Source organism: Dendrobates tinctorius, unplaced genomic scaffold (assembly GCF_039654945.1).
Source record: "Dendrobates tinctorius isolate UK_male_01 unplaced genomic scaffold, ASM3965494v1 ptg000018l, whole genome shotgun sequence".
Taxonomy (NCBI): Eukaryota; Metazoa; Chordata; class Amphibia; order Anura; family Dendrobatidae; genus Dendrobates; species Dendrobates tinctorius.
The window spans coordinates 17,734,975-17,759,180 of NW_027361686.1; the positions used below are offsets into that span (position 1 = coordinate 17,734,975).

At 49.2% G+C, this 24,206-nt stretch overlaps 1 protein-coding gene across 2 annotated transcripts in view; it reads right to left on the reverse strand.

The window, feature by feature from the left end:
• MPV17L (MPV17 mitochondrial inner membrane protein like) overlaps nucleotides 1–22,610 on the reverse strand; it is a 71,542-nt gene extending 48,932 nt beyond the window's left edge. The window contains exon 1 of one of the 2 annotated variants that reach the window (XM_073566530.1): nucleotides 22,424–22,610. The gene's annotated coding sequence lies outside the window, so the exon portion shown is untranslated. Of the gene's footprint in view, nucleotides 1–1,853; nucleotides 2,274–22,423 lie in introns of those variants that run through there. The other variant, XM_073566529.1, reaches the window with a different exon arrangement.
• Nucleotides 22,611–24,206: the final 1,596 nt, after the last annotated feature.

Below are 24,206 nucleotides of genomic sequence, written 5' to 3' on the forward strand. Positions count from 1 at the left end.
GTTAGAGGTTCTTCTCTGTGGGGGGTGTACTTTTTCCATTGCATGATATTGACCAATCATAAGCGGTCAGCAACCTACAGGGAGAATAAAGAACCCCTCCCCCCCAGAGAAGTTGAGAGGAACAGGTTTTCTTCTGAGACATGTAATGACATACAGCCATGCTCTCACTTCTGATCTCACTGCCAAGGTAAAGCAGAGCTATGTGTCATTACAAACTCCTCTTGCAGCTCTCCTCACAGGGTTGGGAATGTGGGGGAGGGGAGTGAAGCAGGTGAATGTTAGGACACCCACCTCTGCTCTGCTCCCATTCCAGGCCTGTAATCACAGTAGCTGCCAGAAGAGAGATCAGGGAGAGCAGGACTGTGTGTCTTTACATGTCTCGCAAAAAAAGCCTATTTTTCTGACTTTCTGGAAAAGGGGGGCATGTTATTTTTACCCCCTCACATGACATCTCTTGCTTATGACTGGTCAGCATCATGCAGAGGACATAGTGCACACCCCTAGGGAAGAATCTCTGCTAATGCCCAGTTGGATTTACTATAAATTGTAACCTATACTTTACAAGCTGCTATCTCCACAACGGAGATGAGAAATTAAAGAATAAAAAAGACATTTTACTCTGCAGCCACTATTCCATGATGTGGCCAGTTCAACCTGCTAAAACCTGGCAATTGCTGAATAAAAACTATAAATTGTGCTCACACTATGCAAATTAGTGGATGACTAGTCTGGGGTGCAATGATTACTCTGGACTAGTCATGTACGCCCCTGTGGGGTGAGCAACGAGATATGTAAGAGTGATGTCATCGACGTCTCTTTGCAAATGCCACGCATGCGTGCGATATTGCGATATTGTAAATCTCTGTGAATGAACACTGAGCATGCCCAAGCCGGAAGCAGTGATGCCGAACTTGTGCAACTGTGCAATTGTTCCACATTTACTGGCCAAAAATGTAAGGCCAGTCTTAGATTAACCAATGGACACCAGTGAAACACACAAACCACCAATGAAAACTATATTTACATTGATGTTTTCATCAGGTAAATGTGTAGCTCCTGCTTAGCTCTCCTTGTTCTACGCCAGTACACCGATTAAGCCAGGGATGTATAGCCAGCTTTAGTGTGCATTCACAGGGAGGGAGTACATCATCTGAATCAGACAGAACATGGTGTCATAGGAAAATGTTTTTGTTTTTAGAGTTTATATTCATCGCTATTAGTTTTTATGGTAACATCCTGCAGTCAGTCATGTGATCACAAGTATGCGATATACATATCAAGTCCTGGCCACATTCCGAATAGACTGTTTCTGGCCTCCACTCAATACACTTTCAATATACTGCCCCTCTACATAATGTCCCTCTATACACACTGCTCCTCTATATAATATCCCCCAAACTATCCTTATCCATAATATCCCCTCACACTGCCCTCCATAATGTCTCCCTACATTGCCTCGCTTCATAATATCCCCCAAACTTTCCTTATGGAGTGCCCGCCAAGGCCGGGGGTTTACTCGGTACCAGGCCGGTTCTTAAGGGGATGTGTCACGGCAGCATTGACACAGTCTGTTGCCCTGGGCGTCCGATGATAAAAGGGGTATAAAGTTTATAAAAGATAGTTTGTGACTCCACCTGGTATTCGGCAAATAGAAGATGTTAGTCGACGCTGCTTGAGGAGACCGCTGGTGCTGATGGTGATGCAGCAGGGGTTACAGCTCTCCAAAGGCAGAGCTATTCCCCAGGGCAGTAATAGTGTAAAATGATGATGATGATGATGGTTGTAGTGCAGGGCAAGTGACATAAATAAATTGGAGGACACAGCAGTGTGCAGTCTTCACAGGTTTTACTCACAGTTCCGATGTTACAATCCACAGCCAGGGTGCTGTGTCCTCAGGGTCGGTGGTCCAGCCAGGTAGTTTGGGGTACACTGGGTCAGAACCCCCTTCAAATGTTCCTTTCCTGGCCATCTCACTGCGCTGGCTTCCTCCTCTCCTGCCCTGCGCCTTCACACACAGTGTCCCAAGCCAGCAGCTTCAGATCTTGTCGGGCGATGTCCTCTAGGACTCCCTTGATCCTATATGGCTGCCTTTTCAGTGAATATGTGTGGATGTGGCTGTAGCACTTGCAATGCCTACAGCCTCCAGTTAGCTAGCCGAGCCCTCAGTTTCTCCACTAGACTGGGGACAGTCCCCTAACTGCGACCTGGTCCCTCCACCCGACTGCAGTCAGCGTGGATACGGGCCCCATGGGTGGATTCCTCACTACCCGTGCCCCTAGGACATCTTCTTCCTCTCTTCCACTAAAGCTTATCTTTCTGTTTTGCTGTCTTTCCTTTCTCCACCCACACCCTCTACCTATCTCCTCCCGAGCTCTGAAAGGTCTGGTGTTGGATGCAAGTGTTTAAGTTCTGTGCGCCACATAACACATTGCTTTTGGCAATGCATTGCAACAGGATAACAGTGGGAACTCTTCTTCCCTTTATGGGAGGCACTTTTACTTGAATGTTACATAACACTACTATAATATAAATTTAACTTTATTAACATTATTACCTATTTAGCTTTACCATCACAAAACTATCAAAAATATAAAATATAGCTCTTTTGTCATAGAAATTATCTGCACACAGAATATAACTACTATCAATAAGACTTTTCTATCAGGTGCAACAGAGTTCAATAACATTATTTTACCCTTTGTACATACAAAAAATAGAAATATGACTTTATTTTCTTCTCTGAAGTATAATATGTGGGGCCCGTCTCAAACCCCCAACATAGGCCTTGGGCGTGGCTACAAGGCATAGCTGGTCACCTCATTGGACCACGTCAGACGGATTTGGTTCTTTAGTCAAGTGCAAAAGATAGAGTGCCATCTCTACACTCTAGAGCAGCGGTGCCCAACCTTTTTGACCTTGAGAGCCACATTCAACACTGAGAGAGGGTCGCAAGCCACATTTAGCTCTGAGAGGGGGGTCACGAGCAACATCCTGCTCCTGTCCCCCTCAAAGTAATTTCAACCAAAACCCCCATTACGGGTGTAATGATAACCAAAGCTTTTCCACAGAAATCACTCCAAAGCAGTACACTGATATGCAGGGGTTCCCACAATACCCCCATTCAGTATTCTCCCATCATGGACTCCCAACATACTGTCATATCCAGCTTTGAGCACCTCGTCTAACAGGTAGTACCATCCTCCAGCGTACCATACCTAAAACATCTCTGAACCCCTAAGATCAGTAAAATGCATTCAGATCTGCATTTCTGTGCAGGACTACTCACGTAAATCACCATTTTGAGATGTGCTCTTTATACCTGTTTGCTAGACCTGGAGCTAATGCACCAAGCTGGCAGACAGTCGCGAGCCACAATTCATGAGACCGCGAGCCACATGTGGCTCCCGAGCTACAGGTTGGAGACCCCTGCTCTAGAGTATTTGTGTAAAACCAATAAGGAGCACCTTAAGAAGTGCTAACTATTTACAATGGAAAATCTCCGGTCATTCATGATCCATGACCTTAGTGTCTATTAACTTCAATTAGGAACAAACACCTAACCAGGTAAATTAACTATATACAGTCACATCCTGCTAGGACTTCACATTTGCGGATTTTTCTTCCAGGGTAATTCCTGGGACTGGCCACTCCCTTGCCAGGAAAGTTCCTGATGCAGGACTACGCCTGTTAGGCTACTTTCACACATCAGGTTTTTTCCGACAGGCAGGATTCGGTTATTTTTAGATAAACCGGATCTTGTGAAATCTGCCGCCGGAACCGTTTTTCTCTCATTGAATTGTATTAGCACCAGATCACGCCGCATGGCCTTCCGTTTCTTCCAGTTTTCGCCGGATCCGGCTAAATTTTTGATTCCGGCACCTGGAAAAAATGTTTCTAGTAACGTTTCTTGTCTGCAGCGAAAAATTGGACAGCGCCGCATGCGCTTCTGGCTTTTTGCCTCAATGGTAGTCTATGGGCACCGGAATGCACCGGATCCGGAAAAAGACGGATCTGGCCACCGGATCCGGTTTTTAAGTCTGAGCATGCTCAGATCCAATTGGCCAGCCCCCAGGAAACAGATATAAACAATGCCAGTGAGGCCCTCATCAAATACCATGCAGCCAGCCAGCCACAGAGGAGCCAGCCACAGAGGAGCCAGCCACAGAGCAGCCAGCAGCCGCAGATCAGCCAGCAGCCGCAGAGCAGCCAGGCCAGCCAACTACAGCCATATTTATGTATTTATGTATATATTATTATTTTTATTCTGAACAATAATACAAAAGCCCTTACATTTTATCACATTTCATCTCTGATATGCTATCTCAGAGCATGTCGTCCCTTTTACTGCACCAGCTATTTGGCACAATAACAGTGCTCCATTTGCTGTACCACATATTCGTGCCCTCTAGATGGTAAAATTGCCCCTAGAAAATGTTAATGCCCTGTGCAAGTTCCCTAGTAAACACTGACCACATTTTCCCCCTAGAAAGTAATAATGCCCTGTGTATTCTTTTGATGGTCACAATACACTAAGTGCTCTTATAACAATAATGCTTCTTAATTGCCCCACTTTATATTTAATAATATCCCCACAATACCCCAATTTACAGCGCCCATATACACAGTATGATGGGCCAACAGCTCCCCTATACACAGTATGATTTGTCCACAACTCCCCTTTATACTCCCCTTTTAAATTTTATCAACGCAGATGCTGAAACTGTTTTGCATCACAATTTGCACAGTTTTGAAGTCTGCTCTACGCTTCGACATACAAACAATTTTGCACAAGTCTCTTTGGGTATTAATTTCTTGAAATGAATCTCTTATGTAATTTTTCAAATCACTGACACTTTTTGATTTTCGACTACAAACTTTGTCCTTGAGTACTCCCAAAAAGAACAAATCTGTTGGGGTAAAGTCTGGTGAACGTGCCGGCTAATCAAGTGGGCCTCTTCGGCCAATCCATTAGGAGATGTTTCTTTACCCTATTTTACACATACTGTCCACCTACTTTTGGACCCACCTGTATATGTATGTATGTATATTGTGATAAAACACTCCGGGATCGCCTTTGCTGGGGTCAAAGGTCACGTGCGTTCAGCATGAAACTCAGGCGCAGAGCTGGGATTCGTGTATAACTGACCCTGGGTCAGATTTATTAACGGTGAAAGCAATGCAAAAGGAAATAAAACATAAAACAAATCCTTGCCTGTCCGGCACTAACTAAACAATGGACAACCTAACTACCAACTGGCGGGCTTCTCCTGTCCAGCCAAACCACAGTTGCAGTGGGCACTGCTTCCACTCACGTGTGTCTCTCACACAGACAGGCTCTCTGTGTTCCCAGGCTGAGACACTCACACAACCACCTGGCATCCTTTTATATCCACCTCCCATTATCCATTAGTAAGCAGGTGCGATACTGACCAGACTAGGCCACATAGGAAAGGAATCTGGGCGAGATATACCTGCCCTCATCCACTATTCCCACATGATTCTCACAATATATATATCGATAATTTTTGTATAACAACAAGCTGCAGCAGCAGAAGAGGTGCTTCCTGAAGAAGACCGAAGAGAGATACCCGGAGTGGGCTCATAATTGGTAAATTTCTTGCATGCATCGCAGAAACACATCATCACACTACACACAACACATAAAAAAGTGATCATTACAGACATCACACTGCACACAACACATAAGCCTACATCCAAGCACATAATTTTTGTTTGTTTTTATTTTATAGTCTTCTGATTCTGGTGTTCGATCCAGAGGTCCTCAAAGCGGCTCCCAGGGTCGTCTGTGTGAGCGGCCGGCCGGTCAACATCGGGTAAGCACCTTTGTTTTATTTTTTTTTCTCCTACTTTATGTTGTTGTTTTGAGTCTAATGTTTTTGTTTTTTGTCTTTTTTAACAGGCTTCACAGTGTGCTCCTGACTCGGACGGTGAGGAGGAGGCCGGGCTAGATATTGACCTCTTCATCGATCTGATCCGAGAGCGGGAGCCACTGTGGAATATGGGGGACCGCAGCCACGCCGATATCATTGTGACCCGTCGGCTCTGGGAGCAAGTATGTCAGCAACTTTTGCCAACTGGGAGGGCCTCGATGTTCGGGCCCAAAATAAAGCGCGTAAGTATACACAGTTCAGTTATGTTGCTGGATGTAAAGTGTATACTAACCAATTTGTGCTTTCATTTTTCAGGCGAGAGAATTGTGAAGCGGTGGCGGTCAATCAGGGATCGCTTCAAGAAGGAGTTCAACAAAGAGATGCGGGCCCCAAGTGGATCTGGAGGACGCAGGAGCAAGTACAAATATGCCAATGCCCTGTCGTTCCTCTGGTCAACAATGGTGAGCAGAAGGTAAATATTACCCGCCCTATTTAATAAAAAATGTTTACATGTCTAACACTTTTTTTTTGTTTCAGCCAGGGCCATGCAATATCAATATATTAATTATATTTTTTCTCTTTATTCCACAGCACCATCTGCAGCACTCGGGAGCCTGCAGAGTTGAACCCTTCTGGGGCGATCCCTCAGGAGTCCGCCGTGGGACACTTCAACAGTCCCGGCCAATCTGCACCTTCCCAACCTTCCCTCACATCTGATCCCTTGGTCCCACCCCCTTGCGCTGGAGCATTGTGGCTGACTGCAGTGCACAAATCTGCTGGTGAGGATATAGCTTTTCCTTTACCCCACCCCTCTGCTCTTGCCACCTCTAGTACACCTGTGGGTTCCGGGTGGCAGGGCCAGAGGGGTCAGGAAAATAGCTATGCGCCCGAGTTCTTGCATCTGAGTGCATCCTTCCAGAATTGTCTCAAACTGTTCTCTGACCAAATGACCGCAGGATTTAATTTGCTCAGCAACAGTATTCTTGAGTTTCGCACACTCCTGGTTAGGATGCATTCAGACGCAAGTAAATCTCCCGACCACACGTTTTTCCAGTCAGTACTCGAGCGCATGAATAAGCTATCTCCTGACCAGCGTAATGCAATCGTGCCAGTCTGCTCTAGCGCATGTTAGCTCCCAAGCCCCTCAACCCACCCCGGTACTTCCTCTCACACCTGCTCCCCCTCCAGCCACTGTCCCTCCTCCCCTCCTATGCAATACCAGCATCATGCCCCGTACCAGCATCATGTCCCGTACCAGCATCCTGCCCCGTACCAGCATCCCGCCCTGTACCACTTCCCAACCACATCATCCGTGCCTCCACTCCCTGCCCACTACCACCAGCCTCCTTCAACACCCAACATGCCCCAAACACAACCCTCTTCTCCACCCACCACCTCTTCTGCCTCCCAATCCATCCACTCCACCCCTCAAACCTTCCAAATTCCCAATACTACTCCCGGTTTCATGTCCACCTGTTCTATTTCTTTCTCCACCCCTTCACCTGTTTTACCTACTGATCCTTCACCACCACCACCACCACCACCACCACCACCATCACTTTCCTCTCTCCACACTTCCAATGTCGAAGTGTCCCAATCTGACAGCCCCTCCAGCATTATCTCCACCCCCCACTATGTAGATTTTTAACTTTTTTGTCTTAATATTTGGTTAATAAAAAAACAGTTTATTGGTTAAAATTTTTGTCTTTTATTTAGTTATAAGGTTTTTAAGGTAAAAAAAAAGTTTGTTAAAAAAACAAGGTAAAATACTGTGGGTAAAGAAGTTAAAATACTTTGGGGAAAAACAACAACGTACACAACTTTGGGTAAAGAAGGTAAAATAATTTGGGTAATACACAACCAGGTACACAACTTTGGGTAAAGAAGGTAAATACTTTGGGTAAGACACAACCAGGTACACAACTTGGGTAAAGAAGGTAAAATACTTTGGATAAGACACAACCAGGTATCCAACTTGGGTAAAGAAGGTAAAATACTTTGGGTAAGACACAACCAGGTACACAACTTGGGTAAAGAAGGTAAAATACTTTTGGTACAGAAGGTCAATGACTTTTGGTTACAAGGTCAAAGAGAAATTTTTCAAACTCTCTCATCCTGCCAGTCTACTCTTCCTTGAGGTGAAATAAAGTATTCAGAAAATTTGTCCCTCATTCTGGAAACTGACACAGAACTTCTATACGTAATGTTGTGATAATCATGCAAGGTGGTTTCTTCAGGGTGGTCATCAATGGAAATCTGTTCCTTGTATATAACAAAATTGTGCAGAACCACACAAGCTTTCACCAACTTGTCCACAGTTTCAGTCTTCAGGATGATTGCGGTCAATTAGAGATGAGCGACTTTGCCTTTTTTAGGGTCGAGTCGGGTTTCATGAAACCCGACTTTCGCAAAAGTCGGGTCGAACGAAATCGGCCGACTATAAGGAAAAGTCGGAGGCCGACTGAAAGACGAAACCCAATGAATGTCAATGGGGAAGCAAAGTCGGCAGGGAGTAGAGGACAGTAAACACACCTACAGTGCCCATTTCAATGCCAAAAACATCAATTCTTATTACTGAAGCTTGTCAACCTTAATTTACTTCATAATAATAGTTATGGATCGCCCTCCCAGGGCTGTGGCGTACTTGGTACCGGGCCAGTGTCAGGGGAATGTGTCACAGCAGCGGTGACCCGGTCCGTGGCCCTGGGCGCCCAAGTAATGGGGAAATGTAGTTAATGGAATGGAATAGTTTGTGACGCCACCTGTGGTGTTCGGCAAGGGAGGTGTTAAGCCGACGCTGCAGACAGATCCTCCGGGACAGATGGTGTGGTGCAGCCAGGATGGTATAACCCTCCACAGGCAGGGCTGTTGTCCCAGGGCAGCGTAGATGTGGGGACACTTAGGTGGTGTAGTGTCCGGCGCAGGGGATGTAGCAGTGTCAGGCAGACGGACGCAGGATGGAATGGAGGACACCAGGGCATGTAGTTCCAACGCTTTACTCACAGTCAGTAATGCCCGCTTCTGTGCCGTGTCCTCCGGGTCAGGGACTCAGTCAACCTCCAGGCAAGATGGAAAGCTCCCCTCTAACACTCCGCCAACTTATGTGCCTTTCCTGAACGTCTCCTCTATAGCACCTTTAAGTGTGAAGATCTCCAGTATCGTGGTACTCTGGAGTTCCTCCTGTCAGATGTTCCCAAGAACTCTACTTGTACGGCAGACAGCTGTAGCCTGCTTCGGGGACTCCCTTCTCCTGAGTCCCGGCTCTCTATCCGATTGCTGTTGTACCCCAAGTCTTAGATGGGAGTAATGCATTTAGAGCCAACTACTCCACCGGTGTCTGCTGCAGAACCATAAGTGTTCATACAACCTCGGGGACTGGGCCCCGGCCTTGCGCTGAGAACCTGTAGGCAGGGTTCCTCTTCTAACCCACGTCCTCTCTGTTCTCTCTACTCCTTCGTTCCGTACTTGTCTTTCTCTCTCTTATGGAAGCTTAGGTTTCAGTTCTACGTCTTTCTCCTTCCTTTCCTTTCCCGTGCCAGCTGGCTCAGATCACAGAGGCAGCTGCAGCACTCCTTCCTCCATCCCTTCTTCCAGGGATCCTCACTCCTGTCTGAGTGACTACCTACCTGACTGACCTTCTGTCAGCGAGTGTTGGAGTGTGGTAAGGAGTTCCCACCTTACCTGGATGGTGGGGCACTACACCTTAGGAGAAGGTGCTGTACCTCTGTGGCGGCCGAGCCTCAGGGGCGCCACATATCCCCCATTAAACACAGCACGTCCGCAGGCTGCAAGATAAACAAAGTTGACAGTACAGGAACATACAAAATTTTTGTAATGCTGCATGAACATTTCCTATACTAAACTTCCCAATATAGAAGGCATTGTCTCTTGAACGTTGCAAACAATTCTTAATTAGCTATCTAAATTTCAAGTCAAAAGTGCAATTTTTCATACTTTACGTAATTCTAAGTGCTATTATCTGTGACTCACTATCAGTTCAGGATTCTTCATCTTTCTTTCTCTAGTACACATTTCTCTTCTCTTTCTAGTGCACATTTTCTGCTTTCTTTCAAGTGACAACTGTGACCTAGTTCACCATTTACATTTTCAACTCTTTATTCAAATCCCTCATCTCTGCATCAAAACATTTCTCATTCTATATAAAAGCCCTTTCCTAGTTACTAATACTCTCATAAGATACATCATTATCAAAATACTTCACATTAAAACTTTCAACAATTATTCTTGTAAGTGCTGGACACCGCTCCCAGCCGGGATCTCTTGCAGTGTCCTTTGAGGTAGACATTATCTTCGCAAAGTGTCCTTATGTAAAACCAAGAGAGGGCACCTAAAGAGGTGCAACTATTTACAATAACAGTTTTGGATCATACAGCGTTCATGATCTCCTCAGTTCCAAATGTAGAAACGCTGCCAATCAAAACAGGGCAATTCTGGAAAACCAAAAACTAAACCATGATATGGAAACAAAAAACGGTGCTAAATACCCTCCTGGGTCACGAGAGTTACTGTAAATTCTAGTGTTGGTCCCTCCTGGGCGCGCTGCAGATTCAATGTCCAGAGTGCTTCCTGCCTCAGTTGCAGGCGGCACGTCAGCTGGGTGATTTCGTCCTCCAGCTGCTGATGGTTCATCTCCACTACGGGGTCGGAGCCTTCAGCCATGGCGCCAGGGAGATCCAACTCAACCTCCGCGAGCTCTCCAGGCCTCCTTCCCTCTCTACAAAATGGCGCTCTGGCGTTCTTCTCCCTGCCTCGGGCCCCTTTCCCGCCACTGGCTTCTTCTGCCCCTCCTTCCGGGGGCGGCGTCTTCTTCCAGCGCCTCCATACCAAGCCAGTATACGAACCTCTCGGGGGGTGGGCCATGTTGCTGTCACATAGTAATTCAGGTAGGGGAGGCCCAGGACTCTTAGCGGTCTTTTCCTAGGACCTCCTATCTCTTCACGCCCTTCTTCTCCGCTCCAGCGGCCATTTTTAATATTCATGTCACAGTCTATTAAATTGGGTCTTCTACACATTTTCAAAAGTTCAAAGTCCAATAAATCTCAGGCACACAGAACCAGATGGCATCGGGTCTCGTCATCCTGTTCGTGACGCCAAGTTGGGTCGCCCTCCCAGGGCTGTGGGGTACTCGGTACCGGGCCGGTGTCAGGGGAATGTATCACAGCAGCGGTGACCCGGTCCGTGGCCCTGGGCGCCCAAGTAATGGGGAAATGTAGTTAATGGAATGGAATAGTTTGTGACGCCATCTGTGGTGTTCGGCAAGGGAGGTGTTAAGCCGATGCTGCAGACAGATCCTCCGGGACAGATGGTGTGGTGCAGCGAGGATGGTATAGCCCTCCACAGGCAGGGCTGTTGTCCCAGGGCAGCGTAGATGTGGGGACACTTAGGTGGTGTAGTGTCCGGCGCAGGGGATGTAGCAGTGTCAGGCAGACGGACGCAGGAAGGAATGGAGGACACCAGGGCATGTAGTTCCAACGCTTTACTCACAGTCAGTAATGCCCGCTTCTGTGCCGTGTTCTCCGGGTCTGGGACTCAGTCAACCTCCAGGCAAGATGGAAAGCTCCCCTCCAACACTCCGCCAACTTATGTGCCTTTCCTGAACGTCTCCTCTATAGCGCCTTTAAGTGTGAAGATCTCCAGTACCGTGATACTCTGGAGTTCCTCCTGTCAGATGTTCCCAAGAACTCTACTTGTACGGCAGACAGCTGTAGCCTGCTTCGGGGACTCCCTTCTCCTGAGTCCCGGCTCTCTATCCGATTGCTGTTGTGCCCCAAGTCTTAGATGGGAGTAATGCATTTACAGCCAATTACTCCACCGGTGTCTGCTGCAGAACCATAAGTGTCCATACAACCTCGGGGACCGGGCCCTGGTCTTGCGCTGAGAACCTATAGGCAGGGTTCCTCTTCTAACCCACGTCCTCTCTGTTCTCTCTACTTCGTTCCGTACTTGTCTTTCTCTCTCTTATGGAAGCTTAGGTTTCAGTTCTACGTCTTTCTCCTTCCTTTCCTTTCCCGTGCCAGCTGGCTCAGATCACTGAGGCAGCTGCAGCACTCCTTCCTCCATCCCTTCTTCCAGGGATTCTCACTCCTGTCTGAGTGACTTCCTACCTGACTGACCTTCTGTCAGACTGACCTGTCATCCTACACTTTCCCACTCTTTTGTATATCTTAACTCCACCCACATCCCAGCACATCCAGTGTTCCAAGCAGGGAACCACCAAAGGTGATCTGCTACTCTCTAAGCACTGAGCCGCAATGTGGTTGTGCAGAACTACCCTGTTGTGTGTGGGGTGCGAGTGTTGGAGTGTGGAAAGGAGTTCCCACCTTACCTGGATGGTGGGGCACTACACCTTAGGCCTCTTTCACACTTCCGTTTTTGACAATCAGTCAAGATCCGCCGATTTGGTAAAAAAAACGGATCCGCCATTTTTCTTTGCGGATCCGTTTTTTTCCCCATTGACTTTCATTATTGGCGGATCTTGACGGATTGCCGTCCGTTGCATCCGTTTTTCTGCGGATCCACCAAAATGTTGCTGTCCGTCAACATCCTCAAAGACTTCCAAACGGACCTTGCAACGTTTTTTTGACCGGCGGATCCTCCAGACACTGATTTAACCCGAAATTCTGTCTGGGTGCCGGACAAAAAAAAATAAAAAATTCTCTCTCTTTTTCCAGGCTGCGATTCCTTTAACATTCTTCATTTGGCGGATCCGTCAAGAAAACGGACGGGTGGCATCCGTTGTCATCAGTACTAAAACGGATCCGCTATCCGTCCTTTTGGCGGATTTTCACTGACACAAAAAACTGAAGTGTGAAAGAGGTCTTAGGAGAAGGTGCAGTACCTCAGTGGCGACCGAGCCTCAGGGGCGCCACAGTTACGCATTGAAAACTGGTGGTTATTTGGCTAAAGTTGTGGGGGGATAGGGCTGGCTCCAGGTTTTTGTGTGCCCTGGACCAAAGAGTGTCAGTGCGCCCCTTTAACACATACCACAACTCATGATGCTCCGATACGGCACACAAATATAGGTATAGTACAATGACAAATACTTCACTGCTTACATGACATGACTGATCTATTTTAAATTGTACAATAGCTCAAAAAAAGGACAGTATATTACTCCATACAGTATTACGGCCACCACATTGTGCGCCATACAGAATAATGAGCCCCATATATTTCTCCATACAGAATAATTGGTCACATATAATGTTCCATACACTATATGATGAGCTCCACATAATGCTACAGTATATGATGGTCCCCATGGACGATGCTCCAGTGTGTTATGGGCCCAAATAATGCACCATATATAATGGACTCCATTTCTAATGCTCCAGTGTATAATGTGCCCCGTAAATGCTGGTCCAGTGTCTGATGTCCCCAATCTGGAATGCTCCAGTATATGATGGGCCTCATGGATGATGCTCCAGTGTATGATGGGCCCTAATAATGCTCATATATAATGGGCCCCATTTCTAATGCTCCAGTGTATAATGTCCCCCATAGATGCTGCTCCAGTGTCTGATCTGCCCCATTTTGGAATGCTCCAGTATATGGTGGGCCTCATAGATGATGCTCCAGTGTATGATGGGCCCAAATAATGATCCATATATAATGGGCTCCATTTGTAATGCTCTAGTGTATAATGATCCCCATAAATGCTGCTCCAGTGTCTGATGTCCCCCATTTGGAATGCTCCAGTATATGATGGGCCTCATGGATGATGCTCCAGTGTATGATGGGCCCTAATAATGCTCCATATATAATGGGCTCCATTTCTAATGCTCCAATGTATAATGGGCCCCGTAAATGCTGCTCCAGTGTCTGATGTCCCCCATTTGGAATGCTCCAGTATATGATGGGCCCCATTTTTAATTATCCCAGGCATGGTATGTGAAAAGAGCTCGATGGAGTAATCTGAAGTGTGTGCTGCCGCATCCTTCACTTTTGGTGTGGGTGAAGGACACAAGGAAAGGGGTTGCTCCTGACCAGAAGCCTGCACTGACGACTCTGCTTGCATTTTTTTAAACTTCAGAAGAGGAGGCGATAGAGCTGGAGGCTGTTTCAGCATTGTAAGCCAAAAACAGTTCCTGATGCTCCGGCTTTAAAAGCAGTCTACCTACTCCAAGAAAAGTGAGCCATACAGGCCTTCCAGAGCTACACCATGACGCAGGCTCAACACCTCCTGCCTTAGCTGCTATTGTGTTTTTGGCACTACCAGCAGATGCACCACCACCACCATCAGTACCGGGTGGTCCCCCATGCCCACGTCCGCATCCTCTTCTACCACACTTCCTCATGTTTTGGAAAATGGACCCAAAATACCAGCAGATATATGTTACTGTATCAGAAGTGTACAGCTCTACACAGTCTTGGGATAACAGTAAATCTCAGTATATATTTCATGAGTCATACACAGACGCTCACAGGCTCAGTATGGATTACACAATAAAATAAAAAGTTGAAAAAAGGTACAGTATCACCAGATACAAGGTATATATAGTATAGTGTAAACATTCTGAATCTCCGTATATATTTCAGGAGGCAGACACAAACGCTCTCAGGCCCAGTATGGATTACACAAGAATATGAAAAGCTGTAAATGGGTAATATAACACAAGCGTACAGCTGTATACAGTGTTGAGGTAATCTTAAATCTCAAAATATATTTCCGGAGTAACAGACAGACGTTCACAGGTTCATTATGGATTACACCAGAATCTAAATAGCAAAGAAGGTTACTGTATCAGAAGCATACAGCTGTATACAGTGAAATCTCGGTATATATTTCTGGAGTCACCCTCAGACGCTCACTCAGTCTGGGTTTGACCATAATAAAAAATGTTGTAAAAAAGGTACTAGATAACAAGATAGCAAGTATATATATTATAGGTGTTAGGGCTGACGGAACGCACCAAATTATAAAATAATAGTAGGTGCGTTCGCAGAGGTGGTACACTGCTGCTAGGTAATGGCGGAAGAATAGAGCGGCGTAAAAACAGTCACATGTGGGTTATGTCACCCAATGTGAACAGGTGCGAACTCTGTTAATGCACAAAGTCGCACAACCGCTGAACGTAGATGCCAGAACCTATTTAACTCACAGAGCCCGGCCAAAAGAGCGCACAGTGTACGGCCACAGAACTCTATCCCAAGGACACGGGGTTAGAGTCCTTCTAGGCGCAATGAGCGCGCGGCGTCGCTGCCGCGAGCGCCGCTGTAGACGCTGGCTATGAAGTGGAGCACGTGCACTGAGGCGTGCCGAACAGGAGCAGGACCTGAGCACGTGACCTTCAATCTCCAATGGGAGATCACTCCACGGGCATGCTCAGTGGCCCGACATGGGGACTTAGTCCCTGGAGAATCTCGCTGCTGAGCAGCATGTATTGCCATATCTGTGCCAGAGGTGGCAGCAGCAAGCAAACCCACGGAGCTGGTCTGGGCAGAGCGCCTGGACCGACGAGCCTGCTGAGCAACCTCCTCTGCAGCTGGAGAGGAATGGGAGACCTCTGGAAGCAAGGCTCGGGATTCCCGCTGTGCAGCGACAGGAACCCGACGCCTAACATTACCCCCCCTCCTAGGGCCCCCCCCCCTCTCTGAGCTTGGCTGCACTCAAATTCCGCAACGGGAAGAGGAGCGTGGATGTTCTGCACCAGGTCCGAGCCTCAGGACCATGACCCTTCCAAACCATCAAGTAAAACTTTTTGCCCCGCATCACCTTGCATCCCACAATGGCATTGACCTCAAACTCGTCTGCCGACAGGTCCGATGTCCCGGCAGATGGCTCGGAAAACCGGGACATGTGAACCGGCTTAAGGAGAGACACATGAAACGTGTCCGAGATAGCCAAGTGTGGTTGAAGAGCCAGGCAGTAGACCACAGGGTGGATCTGCTCGAGGACCTTGAAAGGGCCAATATAGCGCGGTGCGAACTTTGCGCATTCAACCCGCAGCCTGATGTTTCGGGCAGAAAGCCACACTAAGTCGCCAGGGGCGAAGGTCAGAGCAGGACGACTGTGTGCGTCAGCGGAGACCCTCATTCTCTCCTTGGAGGCCCGGATAGCATCCTGCATGCGATCCCCAATGTCACGTGCCTCCACCGCCCAATCTGCCACCCTATTGTCAGTGGACGACACGGGCATGGGGACGGGGACGCGCGGATGCTGGCCGTAATTTAAGAGGAATGGGGTCTGACAGGTGGAATCGGCCACAGCGTTGTTCAAAGCGAACTCCGCCCACGGCAGCAAGGATGCCCAATCATCCTGCCTGGCCGAGACAAAATGTCGCAGATATGTCACCAGGGTATGGTTGGCTCTCTCAACCAACCCGTTCTTCTCCGGATGATTGGCCGAGGAGAGATTTAACTCAATGCTGAGCAGAGAACAGAGCTCTCTCCAAAACCGAGACACAAACTGAGGGCCCCGGTCGCTGACAATCTTATCCGGCATGCCGTGCAGGCGGAAAACATGTTTAATAAACAACGCTGCCAGGCCCCGTGCATAAGGTAGCTGCGAGAGTGGTACCAGATGCACCATCTTGGAGAAATGATCGGTGACCATCCAAATGACGGTGCTGCCACTGGACTTGGGCAGACCCACCACAAAGTCCATACCGACCATCTCCCAGGGCCTGACCGCTACCGGCAGGGGATAGAGTAACCCAGCGGGCCACTGCCGAGAGGACCGATTCTGGGCGCAAGAGACGCACGCCTGAATATAGTCCCCAACGTCACAAGCCATATGCGGCCACCAGTACGTCCTCGCCAGGAGATGAGAGGTTCGTTTGGTCCCAAAATGTCCCCCCACCCTGGACGAATGAGCCCAAGAGAGGACCTCCGGTCGCATATGGGCAGGGACAAAAGTCTTTCCCGGAGGTACCGACTCGAGAGCAACTAGAGCCACGGTCCTCAGACTCTCCGATGGAACTATCAGCCGAGGCTCCTCCTCCAATGACACCATGGAGTGAGAAAGAGCGTCGGCCCGGACGTTCTTCTCCTCGAAGAGAAAATGCAGGGTGAAATGGAATCGGGAGAAGAACAAGGACCATCTGGCCTGGTGAGAATTCAGCCGCTGAGCAGTCTGTAGACTGACCAAATTTTTGTGGTCGGTGAACACCTGGAAAGGATGGCGAGGCCCTCCAGGAGGTGTCTCCATTCTGAGAAGGCCAGCTTCATTGCTAGCAACTCCCTGTCCCTGATGGAATAATTCCTCTCCGCCGCTGTGAAGGTCTTAGAGAAGAAGCATGGGTGCTTCTGACCTTGCGAGTCCTTCTGGAACAGGACCGCTCCAGCACCGACGGAAGAGGCATCCACCTACATCGGGGCGATGTAGAATGGGAGCGCTAGCGAAGTGGGATTTAATAGCGGCGAAGGCCTTGGAGACAGGTTCTGACCACAACTTGGGGTTTGCACCCTTCTTGGTGAGGGCTATCAAGGGCGCTACCAAAGTCGAGAAGTGGGGAATGAATTGGCGATAGTAATTTATGAACCCCATAAAGCGCTGCACCGCTTTGAGAGAATGGGGTTCCTGCCAATCCATCACTGCCTATAGCTTGGCAGGATCCATGGCCAAACCCTGGGCTGAAATGATATAGCCCAAGAAAGGCAAGGACTCCTGCTCAAACACACACTTCTCCAACTTGGCATAGACGGAGTTTGCCCGCAGGAGGTCGAAAACTTTGCAAACATCTCTCCGGTGGGAGTCAATATCTGGAGAGTAGATGAGAATATCATCCAGATAGACTGCTACCGAGGTGGTAAGCATATCCCAGAAGATATCGTTCACAAAGTCTTGGAAGAAGGCTGGGGCATTACAGAGCCCAAAGGGCATCACCAGATATTCATAGTGCCCACCTCTGGTGTTAAATGCCGTCTTCCATTCGTCTCCATCACGGATGCGAATCAGGTTGTAAGCCCCCCCGCAGATCAAGTTTGGTAAACACTCTCGCTCCCCGTAGCCTATCAAACAGCTCCAATATCAGGGGTAGAGGATACTTATTCTTAACGGTGATGGCGTTAAGACCCCTGTAATCGATGCAAGGACGTAGTTCCCCACTCTTCTTCTGGACGAAGAAGCATCCCGCCCCTGCTGGTGACACTGACTTCCTAATGAGTCCTCTTGCCAGATTCTCCCTGATGTATTGAGACATGGCCTCTGTCTCCGGGAGAGATAGGGGATAGACTCGACCCCGGGGAGGCTCAGCACCAGGCAAGAGGTCAATAGGACAGTCATAGGGGCGATGCGGTGGAAGTGTCTCCGCCGCCTTTTTGGAGAACACGTCCGCATACTGTCGATAGTGTTTGGGAAGTGAGGAAAGATCTGCGGGGACCTCGGTGGAGGCAACCTGGACGCATTCCCTCAGACATCTACCCTCACATGACTTACTCCAACCAAGAATTCTCCCTGAGGACCACTCTATATGGGGAGAGTGATACCGCAACCAGGGGACCCCTAAAAGGACCTGGTCGATACCCTCGGGCATGACAAGGAGGGATATTGTCTCCTGATGAGATGGAGACACTGAGATTATCAGGGGAGTGGTTTGGTGGGTAATCTGTGAGGGCAGAGTCGCGCCATTCACTACTCTGACGGTGACTGGCTGGGACATCATAAGCAGTGGTATCGCGTGCCGCTGAGCGAAGGCAGATGACATATTGCCCTCCGCTCCGGAATCCACGTAAACCTCCACTGCCAGAGTGGAAGAACCAAACCCAAGTGTCCCTTTAAAGGACAACTTGGAGGAAAACGCCGCGGATTCTAGTGAGCCGCCTCCTACGGCCACTAGGGGCGAGCGTCTTCCCAGCCGCTGTGGGCACTGGTTGGCAAAGTGACCGGACTGCCGGCAACCATGACAGATCACAGGGGCTCGAGCGGGCCAGGGCCTGGATCCCTCGCGGGAAGCCCCCTGATGCTCGGACGCCCGATCGGGAGATTCCAGAGGTTTAGCAAAACTGGGTGCCAACCTAAACCTCTGCCTACACTGGGTCCGCTCCAACCCTCGCTCGGAAAAGCGAAGGTCTATACGGGTGGAGACGGTGATAAGCTCCTGCAGTGTAGCAGGAATCTCCCTGGTGGCCAGAGCATCCTTCATATGGCCAGCCAAACCTCTCCAGAATGCCGGAATGAGGACCTTTTCTGGCCACTCTAACTCCGAGGCCAGTGTCCGGAACTGGATGGCAAAGTGGCTGACCTTGGACGAACCCTGTGACAATGCCAGCAGCCGGAGCGCGGTGTCATGGGTGACTCGCAGTCCCAGGAAGACATGCTTCAGAGTGTCCAAGAACCGAGAGGCACTCTGCACCACATGATCACCACGCTCCCACAGCGGTGTGGCCCACTCCAAAGCCCTGCCCGACAAGAGGGAAATAAATCCCACTTTGGCCCGCTCGGAGGGGAATCGTGCTGCCAGCAGCTCCAGCTGTATCGAGCACTGGCTCACGAAACCCCTACAATAGGCACTTTCTCCCGAGAACTTCTCGGGCAGTGGGAGGCGGGACAAAGTCGGGGCAGGGATGGCAGTGGTCACACGGGAGACAGCCTCTGTGGCTGCCTGAACAGCGACCGCAGTAACATCTGCAGCTGAGGCTGGACGCTCGAGAGCTGCCAACCTGCTCTGCAGCTGCCGGATGTACTGCAACAGTCGCTGTTCGTCCGCCATTACTAGCCAGACCCTGGCGCTAGGATAATGTTAGGGCTGGCAGAACGCACCAAATTATAAAATAATAGTAGGTGCGTTCGCAGCCCAGGGTCCACCGTGCAGAGGTGGTTCACTGCTGCTAGGTAATGGCGGAAGAATAGAGCTGCGTATAAACAGTCACACGTGGGTTACATCATCCAATGTGAACAGGTGCGAACTCTGTTAATGCACAGAGTTGCACAACCGCTGAACGTAGATGCCGGAGCCTGTTTAGCTCACAGAGCCCGGCCAAAAGAGCGCACAGTGTACGGCCACAGAACTCTACCCCAAGGACACGGGGTATAGAGTCCTTCTAGGCCCACTGAGCGCGCGGCGTCGCTGCTGCGAGCGCCGCTATAGACGCTGGCTATGAAGTGGAGCACGTGCACTGAGGCGTGCCGAGTCCCTGGTGAGGAGTGATGCCTGCCTCAACCTCTGTCCTACCTACACCTAAGCCTGGGCGCTAGCAGTCTAGGCTGCACAACACATGCGTACCAAGGGTAGGGGTTTCTTAATGAGTCATTCACCAGAAACAATCATACGTGCATACATCACTCACTCCACATAGTTTGTAAATACAGTCTATCCTAGCGCATGGCCGAGTGGCCATGCGAACCTTTTATAGCCGCGAGCGTCCGGGACCTTCCTGGCTTCTCGGATGGACCAATCCGAACAGGAGCAGGACCTGAGCACGTGACGTTCGATCTCCAATGGGAGATCACTCCACGGGCATGCTCAGTGGCCCAACATGGGGACTTAGTCCCTGGAGAATCTCGCTGCTGAGCAGCATGTATTGCCATATCTGTGCCAGAGGAGGCAGCAGCAAGCAAACCCACGGAGCTGGTCTGGGCAGAGCGCCGGGACCGATGAGTTTGCTGAGCAACCTCCTCTGCGGCTGGAGAGGAATGGGAGACCACTGGAAGCAAGGCTCGGGATTCCCGCTGTGCAGCGACAGGAACCTGACGCCTAACAATACAATAAAAATGGCTTACTGAAGAGTCACCATCAGTTGCTCCGCCGGTGAAATTGAGAAGCGGCAATGTGTGTCACTTCTTCTGATGAGATGTCCAATTTGTTCCACCAATAAATCAAAGTTCTCCATTTGCATACACCCCACGTGTCATTCTCTTGGCTGTGATGGGGTGGATCCACAAATGTTGCAGACACATGATGCACTGCTGTCTCTCTCCTTCTCCAAAACAATCGCTTTCAAATGATTTGCCTCAACAGTAAAATCCACATTAATCTTCAGAATGTTTGCTATCATGTCTTCCATTGTCGCCAGCCACTTGCTTTCCTCTACAACCTGTCAAATATGGCCTATCGGAACACTGTATATATAGGTTTTCAGTAGCTAATCACGTTTGGGAGCCTCCCATGGGCGTTTTTAAAAACCAGATCCGTCTTGAAACGGATCCGTATTTTTGCCAGATCCGGCGGAAAAACGGATCCTTTTCACTAGTTTTTCCACATTGACACCATATCCTTCACTCTGGCGCGACACCGGATCCTGCCTGTCGGAAAAAACCTGATGTGTGAAAGTAGCCTAATATTACCAACTGTTCAGGTTTTACCGCTGAGGGTTGGGTAGCCTGATCACGCATTGTGAGCCTGGCTGGAACTGCAGAAGCTGATGCAGCTGTTGGTGTAACTGCAGGTTGCGATTTGGCTTGAGCTGGTGCTGTTGTCACCCCCAGGGGCATACCTGTGGGCTCCAGCGGAACCTCCAGGTGATTTTCAAAGCCCTCTGTCTGGTCCCAGGCTAGACTATGTTGAACCCAGCCGGATGCGGGGGCTGTCGGGGTTATGAGTGGGCCCACTAAAGTCAATTCGGTCACCGGAGCAGGGTCAGTCACAGTACCTGCAGTTGTCTCTCTGGTGCCAATCTCCTCCTCCTCTGCTGCTGGGGTCGGGGCCGCCGGCTGCCGGATTGGACGCCGCTCCCCCAACTTGATTTTCCCCAGCAGGGTCACTTTCCACCTGCTCACCGCAGTCAGCTGAGTGCCCAGGAGCTGGCGGCTCTGCTCCTCCACCTGATCTCCAAGAAATTCCGGATCAGTGGCTGTCGGATGGCCCGGGTCCTCATCCCGTCAGCTGGGGGAGTCCTCTGCTGCCACCCCATGCTCCGGGCCACCACCGCTCACCATCTTCTTTTCAGGGTTCTTTACTGCACCCAGGTCCCGTTCCCGCTCTCTCCTTCCTGGGCGAGGCTTCTTTTTCGCTCTCTTCCCGCCGTCCCAGATCAGGAGGTGGATTTCACTGGCCGACTGACAGGTTCTTAGGGCACAGAAATACTTAGAGTGGGCGGCCATGATTTTTGTGCCCTTACTCCGGTGCCGCCCATGACGACATGCCCTTCAGCGCACCGTGTGGGACAGCAATGGTGGAAATTGTTCAGTTTACTAAAGCCTATGGCACACAGTTCCTGGCAATGCCGGGGTACATATCCTGTTGATGACACCAAAATGGAGTGCCCGCCAACGCCGGGGGTTTACTCGGTACCGGGCTGGTTCTTAAGGGGATGTGTCATGGCAGCAGTGACACGGTCCGTGGCCCTGGGCGTCCAATGAAAAATGATAAAAGGGGAATACAGTTTCTAAAAGATAGTTCGTGACGCCACCTGTGGTATTCGGCAAATAGAAGATGTTAGTCGACACTGCTTGAGGAGACCGCTGGGGCTGATGGTGATGCAGCAGCGGTTACAGCTCTCCACAGGTAGAGCTAAACCCCAGGGCAGTAATAGTGTAAAATGATGATGATGATGGTTGTAGTGCAGGGTAAGTGATGCTGTAAATAAATTGGAGGACACAGCAATGTGCAGTCTTCACAGGTTTTACTCACAGTTCCGATGTTACAATCCCCAGCTGGGGTGCTGTGTCCTCAGTGTCGGTGGTCCAGCCAGCTTTCAGGTAGTTTTGGGTACACTGGGTCAGAACCCCCTTCATATGTTCCTTTCCTGGCCGTCCCACAGCACTGGCTCCCTCCTCTCCTGCTCTGCGCCTTCACACACAGTGTCCCAAGCCAGCTGACTCTTGTCGGGCGACGGCCTGTAGGACCCCCTTGATCCTATATTGCTGGGAGTTTCTCAGGGGTATAAGAAGCTCTCCCTGAACCAAAGAGAGGCCACAATAATTAACCCCAGGCGTGCAGGTCAAAACCTGCACTGGGATCCAGACATTAACCCCTGACGTGCAGGTCAAAACCTGCACTGGGATCATGACAGTTTCCCTGTAAGTTTGTTGACTCCCTGGTTTTGACTTGGCTTGCATTCGGATCTTGTCTTGTTAATGTCACTCCTGTATAAAGTTGGACTTCCACGTTTAAGGCCTGTTTCACGCTTCAGTTGTTTGACGTCAGTCAAAATCCGCCAGAGTGTGAAAAAACGGATCCGTTTCGACAGAAACGGATGTCACAGGATCCATTTTTTGACATATCCGTTTTTTGTGCCAAGGTGATGAAATTTAAAGTGAAATGACTCCGGAAAAGAGGAGAGGGAGAGATTATGGCGGATCTGTCAAAAAACAGATCCAATGGATGACCATCCGTCAAAATCCGCTGCTAATGTAAGTCAATGGGAAAAAAACGGATCCGCCCAAAAAAATGGCGGATCCTTTTTTTTTGCTTAACGGCGGATTTTGACTGATGGCAACAAACGGAAATGTGAAACAGGCCTAAGTGCAGTGTGCATTTCCACCCTTATGATTGCTGAACTTCTACACTTTAGTGTTGTGTGCATGCTCATTCATAACATCGCTGGACTGTCTCATTAAATGCGGTGTGCTTACTTTCATACTTACTGCTGGACTCCTATGCTTAGTGCCTTGTACACACCTGTGTTTTATTACTGTTGGACTTATTATATTAGCGGTTGCGCCCCGCTCTTCAGTTACTTTGGACATTTACTGTATATATTGAGCTATGCATTTGTTACTATTGCAGGAAGTGCATAGCTAGTTTTGCTTTACTTGCATCATTCCATATTGTGCTGTGTTTTCGTTACTATTGCAGGAAGCGCCCTGTTAGTTTTGTTACACTTGTTAAATATACTTATTTGCATCAACTTTGGTCTCAGTGTCATATTATCCCACATAATCAGATTCTGTAGTACCCATATAATTGTTACAGGGGCAGTGCTTAATGCCAATGCACCTCCCGCCTCATTGTGCCGGCTATGAAGGAGGAAGAGGACGCTGTTTGATATGGAACTGTAGACAGGTGAGAAGAATACTTTATTTTTAAAGTGTTGGAGAAGAGAACAAAGATGGGGCCAGTAGGGGGGGGACATTATTACAGGAAGGGACCAAGATGGGCAGACATTAGTACAGGATGGGGCAACATTATTACAGGACGGGGCCAGGATGGGGTGACATTATTACAGGATGGGGGGGCATTATTACAGGATGGGGCCAGGATGGGGGGACATTATTACAGCATGGGGACAGGATGGGTGACATTATTACAGGATGGGGCCAGGATGGGGGACATTATTTCAAGATGGGGGGACATTATTACAGGATCGGGCCAGGATGGGGGGACATTATTACAGGATGGGGCCAGGATGGGGGTCATTATTACAGGATGGGGCCAGGATGGGGGACATTATTACAGGATAGGGCCAAAATGG